Raw genomic sequence first — 6,771 nt, 5'->3', positions numbered from 1 at the left:
GTTTGTACTTCAGACCCTAACTAATCATCTTGTTTTTTATATGTGTAGGCGCAAACCACTGATATGAATGACATATGGTATATGGATAGTGGATGTTCCATGCACATGAGTTGTGACAGAAGAGCACTTGTCAACTATGAAAGAAAATTTGAAGGACCTGTAGCCTTTGGCAGTGATGAAAATGGAGGGAAGATTGTTGTAAGAGGCACACTGGCAAATGGCAAAGTATCATTTGAGAATGTGCTGCATGTTGAAGGACTACAATACAATTTGCTCAACATTTCTCAAGTTTGTGACAAAGGATACAAGGTTGCTTTTGATGATGCACACTGTTTCATTCTGAAGCCTGAATTCATAATTCCACCTGAAATGATTATGATGATGGCACCAATGAATGGAAACCTCTATGAACTAAGAATGAAGAATGCTATTTCTAGAGGTGGTTCGTGCTTTGTATCTAAGGCAACTGAAAATGAAACAAAGATGTGGCACAAAAAGATGTGCCATGTGAATCTCAAGAACATGAACAAACTAGTGAAAGGAGAGCATGCATAGGTCTTCCTACAAAAGAAATCAAGCTAGAAGAAAAGTGCTCTTCATGTATCAAGGGGAAGCAACACAAGTTCTTTCAAAAGAGCAAATTGATTAACACAATTGATGAGGTACTTGAATTGCTACATATGAATTTATTTGGTCTAGTAAGTGTCCCAAGTCTAGGTAAGAAGAGATTCTGCCTTGTGATTACAGATGACTATTCAAGGTTCACATGGGTATTCTTCCTGGGGACAAAGGATGAAACACCTAAATTGATCAAAGGATGTGTAATCAGAATGTAAAATCTACTTGATAAAAAGGTGAAAGTGATTAGAAGTGATAATGGGACATAGTTCAAGAATGGAATAATGGAAGAATTCTGCACTTCTAAAGGGATCTTTCAGTAATACAGTGCTCCTGGGACACCTGAACAAAATGGGGTTGCAGAAAGAAGAAATAGAACACTCATAGAAGCTGCAAGGACCATGATAGCTGATGCATTCCTACCAGTTACATTCTGGGCAAAAGCTATCAACAGTGCTTGTTATGTGCAGAATAGGGTATTATTAAATAAAACTCAAAACAAGACTCCATATGATATACTTTTCAAAAGAAAGCCATATGTGAAGTTCTTAAAGCCTTTTGGTTGTAAGTGTTCATTATTGAATACAAGAGACTACCTGAACAAATTCCAATCCAAGTCATTGGAATGCTTCTTTTTGGGGGTATTCATCACAATCAAAAGCTTACAGAGTTTATGTCAAGGAGCATATGTGTGCATTGAGTCCTCAGACATTGTTTTCAACGAAAATCACTTTAACAATGTTGATGGACCAAATTCGATTTTTGACCCGGAGAGATTAATTAAGTCATTCAAGATCTACACTGAGGATATGGATGAAAGTCTGTTCAAGACAAGTGTGGAAGAAAAGAGAAAACAAAGACAGATTGATCTGGACAGACTATGGTCTATGGTAGGTACTGATGACAACGAATTTAACTTTAAAAAGAGCAAGAAAGGATTAGATGAGAGTGAATGTGCTGGAGCTAATACTGAAGTTGAAATTTCAAATGATGGTCCATGTATAGTAGAAAGTGAGTCAGTCAGAAGAGACAAATACAAATGAAAATAGATTCCAATCACTGTTTGATTCACTATAAATTGGGAACAATGAACCATCTACATCAGGGAATGTAAACAACCAAACTGCTGAGAATGAAGAAGAGACACAGGTTGGTGTTCCTGATGTAAATATTTCTTACCAATATGCTGAAATTGTGGCAAATCAGATCATACAGACTTCCTCGATTGAAAAAAATCATCCTGCTAAAAATATCATTAGTGACCTGCATGAAAGAGTGACAAGAAGTTCATTTGAAAGGGCAAACATTTGTCTTTCTGCTTGTTTTCTCTCCCAAGTTAAACCCAAGAACATCAATCAAGCTTTGAAAGATAACAGTTTGGTAAAGGCAATGCAGAAAGAGTTGGCTCAATTCAAGAGCTTAATAGTTTGGGAATTGGTTGACAAACCCAGAGGAAAGTATGCAATAGAAACCAAATGGGTATTCAGGAACAAAAAGGATGAAAGAGGTGTAGTGATTAAAAACAAGGCAAGAATGGTAGCTTTAGGATGCTTACAAGAAGAATGAGTAGATTTTGAAGAAGTTTTTGCTCTAGTGGCCAGATTGGAAGCTATTAGAATCTTTTTAGCCTATGCAGCATCCATGAACATCAAAGTCTATCAACTGGATGTTAAGTCTGCCATCTTGAATGGATATATTGATGAAGAAGTCTATGTCACTTAGCCTCTAGGATTTGAAGACCCAAATCATCCAAACAAGGTGTACAAATTGAGCAAGGCATTGTATGGACTACATCATGCTCCAAGAGCTTGGTATGATGAGCTCTCAAATCATCTTCTGGATAATGGATTCTGCAAAGGAGCAATAGACAAGACTCTATTCTACAAGAGAATGAAGAAGGACTTGCTTCTGGTACAAGTATATGTTGATGACATCATTTTTGGCTCTACCAATGAGCAAATGTGCAAAGACTTTGAAAAGGTGATGAAATGAAAATACAAGATGAGCTCCATGGGTGAGATGAATTTCTTCCTTGGATTGCAAGTGAAGCAGAAAACTGAAGGAATATTCATAAATAAATCCAAGTATGTACAAGAAATTCTCACCTGGTTCAAGTGCCATGACTTCAAAACAGTGTCCACTCAAATGGATACAAATGAGAAAATGGTACCTGATGAAAAGGGGGAGCCAGTAGATCAGCATGAATATAGGGCCAAGATAGGATCACTTATTTATCTAACAACATCAAGGCTAGCTATTATGTTTGCTGTGTGTGTGTGTGTGCCAGATTCCAAGCAAACCCAAAAGTTTCCGATATGCTAGCAGTGAAGAGGATTTTCAAATACTTGAAAGGCAAACTAGATTTGGGCATCTGGTATCCAAAGAAGACCTCATTTAACTTGATGGCCTACCTGACAGTGACTATGATAGTTGCAACATGAGCAGGAAGTCAACATCAGGAGGATGCCAATTTCTAGGAAAAAGGCTGGGGTCATAGTAGTGGAAGAAGCAAACCACAGTGTCCAACTCAACTGCTGAAGCTGAGTACATTGCTGCATCTGCTTGCTGTGCACAGGTTCTCTAGATCCAAAACCAACTGCTCGATTATTGTCTGAATTACTTACTCTTATTTTCATTGATAATACTGCTGCTATGTCATTCTGAAAAATCATGTTCATCATTCTAAGACTAAGCACATAGAAATTAGACATCATTTCATTAGAGATTGCAGTGAAAAGGCCTGAAATAAATGAAAAGGTTAGAAACTACTGACAATTTGGCTGATTTATTCACCAAACCACTGTGTGAGATTGCAGTGAGATATTTAAATGACTATATGTTTACTACTCACTGTTTGAATGTATAACCGTGTGGCATATGCTTACTGATTATGTTTTGCATGCCTGCTGTGATTACATGCAAGAAAAGTATCTGCCTGAATGCATGCTTAATCTGTATGATATGTGTGTGACTGAAACCTGAATGAATCAACTATTTTGGAATGATATTTGGATTCATGTTTTCTAATCAAATGTCTGCTTGAATGAACAATCATTCATCTTGGATGCATATGTCAGATTGATTGAATCAAATCTGAAAATGTTTAAAAGGTATCTAAGTCAAAATATATCATTGTTAAAAGTCAAAATTGCCTTCAAAATCTAACTTGAAAATGAATTTTTCTAAAGACATGATTTTTGAAACAATTAAATATTTTTGGCTAAGAAAACTGTTTTTTAGTGATCTCATAAGACAAATGATAAGATTATTCAGTTACATACTTTATAGAAGTTGAAAAGTTTTTTTAAAGATAGAGATAGTATCCAACCTATGGGAAATGATAAGAAAACTGTTTGAGTCACCTAGCACATGGATTATAGGCTTAAAAGACCAAATTCAGTCATTGATACTGTATGGTAGCTCACATGATGAGTAGTTGTCTAAGTGATATAAACATAATAATCTTGCTAAGTCTGATGTGGTGATACATTTGAAGATCATGGTATGTTCTCTTACACATCTCTCCAAATGATAGGCAGAAAGGTAATTATCCAGTCATACACAAGCCTGTTGACGTCATGGTTACCCAAAACTTGTTTCTTTAAGATTCGAGCAGCTATAAATATATATATTAGCTTCAGTAAAAAAAAGGAGGGTTACAAATGTCAAGTATAAATATTATATATTCTAAAAAAATTAAAAAAAAATAATCAGACTTAAAGGGGCATCAAGGGAACTACAGGGGTGGGGCATTCAAATAAGTCCTAAACACCTTAAATGTAAGACATGTAAGTCCGGATGGCATGTAAGTCCAACGTTCGACCTTAAAGTCTGCTTTTTCTATACACTGCCAAATAATTAAAACCATTTTGACCATGCATCAGGGGGTTGAAGTCAAATTGTGGTGACTTGGAGAAAACTAAATAAGTCTTGAGAAGAGCTTAGGGACAATCTACATCCAAAGTGTTGACCATTCACTGCTTATGCATCTAACTGAACCTTAAAGATATCACTGAAAACAATGATAATCATGGTAAGTTTATCCCTATTATCAACCTGAACTAAGTCATAATAATGCCAACCATAAAATGTTGTGAAAGTGATCAGACAGTATGATCCCATCTTGAGATCTTTCTATAAAATGTTTTTGAAATGCCAAATAACTAAAATTTGATCTCTTATTCACCTTAAATTCATGCTTGAGTCAAAACAGTGACAAATGATAGATTCTGCTAAGTGTTTTCGAGCATGAAATGGTGCTAGATCCGTAAGTTATATTCTACGAGCATAAGTGACAAATGAAAATCAGTATAAGTTTGTTTGAGTAGAGTTGATGAGATGGATGTTGTTCGAGTATGGTTGATAGACTGAGTATTTTTCAGAGTACTTCAAGCACATAAGTTTAAGGTTGTGGTTCACACTTTTGTCTAAGGGGTCTCGAGCATACTGATTGTCTTGAACTCATTGCATTATGTGTTTTCGAGTATGGTTTCGAGTAGGATTAGCGGACTGATTATTTTCGATTCTGACTTTTGCAAACGAGCATTAGTGAATGTATATTTGTGTGGAACTAGATAGAAATTTGGTTAAGACAAGTCCTCGAGCACAGTTATATCTCGAGAAAAGATTGACATGATTAATGATTATGCTAAGTGTTCTTTCGAGTCTACGTGATTTCGAGCATACGTTCAAATGAACATTTCAGATAACCATTTTCAATTCAGACTGTATCGAGCATACTTGAAATAGTACTTTCGAGTATACTGGGAGACAACTTTTTTGGTTGTATGCTCGAGTAAGGGAGGTACACTTATTTCAAATTAAATAACATCTGGCGTGCACTAGAAGACAAATCTAAGTTGTACTGTCCAAACGTTAGGTATAAAAGGGGGACTTAGAAAATTTTCCAAACATTATTTTTCCCTCTCACAACCTAAACTCAAAAACCCTTTGCTCGTGCCTCCCCAGCTTCTCTCAAATACTTGATTGTGCTTGATACATGCTCGATTATAGCCATTTGCTCTGTTTCCGACTTGGTAAGATATCGATAATCGTTTATCGTCTCTCCGAGTATTAGAATTAGGGTTTCTATTGAAACGATTACTAACTATCTACTTTGATTTTGTAGGTTCGCAAATTTTTACGAAACAGGTTACTGAAGATGACTTTCTTCTCTAACTACAAAACGCTTTTATTCTACTATTGTGTATACTGACAATTTCTCTTGTTTTGCAGAACTGATGGCAATGAAATTCGAACCTAAGCACAATATGTGCGCCCGATTAGTGGTCGATAATGAAAATAGGGAGTTAGAGTTCATAATAAACTTCTTGAATAATTCAAACATTCAGGTGGCATTGACAGAGAATCCTATCATTTATAAAAATCATATCAAAAATTTCTGGAGTTCTGCTACTTACATGGATGATGTGAATGGAAAAAGGATTGAAGCTTTTGTCCTTGGACAGGATATAGAAATCACTGAAGAGACCATCAGAGGGGCATTACAGTTAAATGACAATCATGAGCAACAGCTTTTATAGTCCAATACCAGACTGTTGAACATCTTTCGGGAATTGATGGGATATTAAGGAGGAATTCATGAAGGCTAGTTTCAAAAGGGGAGTTTCCCTTTGATGTACTGATTTTTTATCCATCATGTGATTCAGTCCTTATCACCCACGAAGGGAACATGGACCTTAGTGAGCAGAGAATTGGCTACAATGACTGTGGCAATCTTATTCAACCATCCTTTCAACTTTTCAAGATTCATCTTTAATGGGTTGGTTAGTAATGCCCAGAAAGGTCACAATGAGAGGTTCTTGATGTATCCCAGGTTCATCCAAATATTGATCAACAGAACTTTGCAATATCTAAACCTGGCTGGAGAACATTTACTCTTACAAGATCCTAACATTTATAAGAGGATAAAGAGTGCAAGGAGCTTATTCAATGACAATGTGGAATGGGATATACTCCCATGGTTGCTTAATGGAGATATAGAGATATTGGAAGTTCCTCCCTCACCAGTGCAAAGTGATGATCAATTTGAGGAGAGTGAAAGTAATGAAAGTTCTGATGATGATGATGATGGTGCAGGTGATGCAATTGTGGTTGTTGAACCACAAGTTGAACAGGAAATTGTTGAACCTT

Source organism: Bidens hawaiensis, unplaced genomic scaffold (assembly GCF_021521415.1).
Source record: "Bidens hawaiensis isolate Kalapana, Puna unplaced genomic scaffold, B.hawaiensis_p1.1 tig00003182_1, whole genome shotgun sequence".
Lineage (NCBI taxonomy): Eukaryota > Viridiplantae > Streptophyta > Magnoliopsida > Asterales > Asteraceae > Bidens > Bidens hawaiensis.
The sequence above is the reverse complement of the archived record's forward strand: the minus strand, read 5'-3'. Positions refer to the sequence as shown.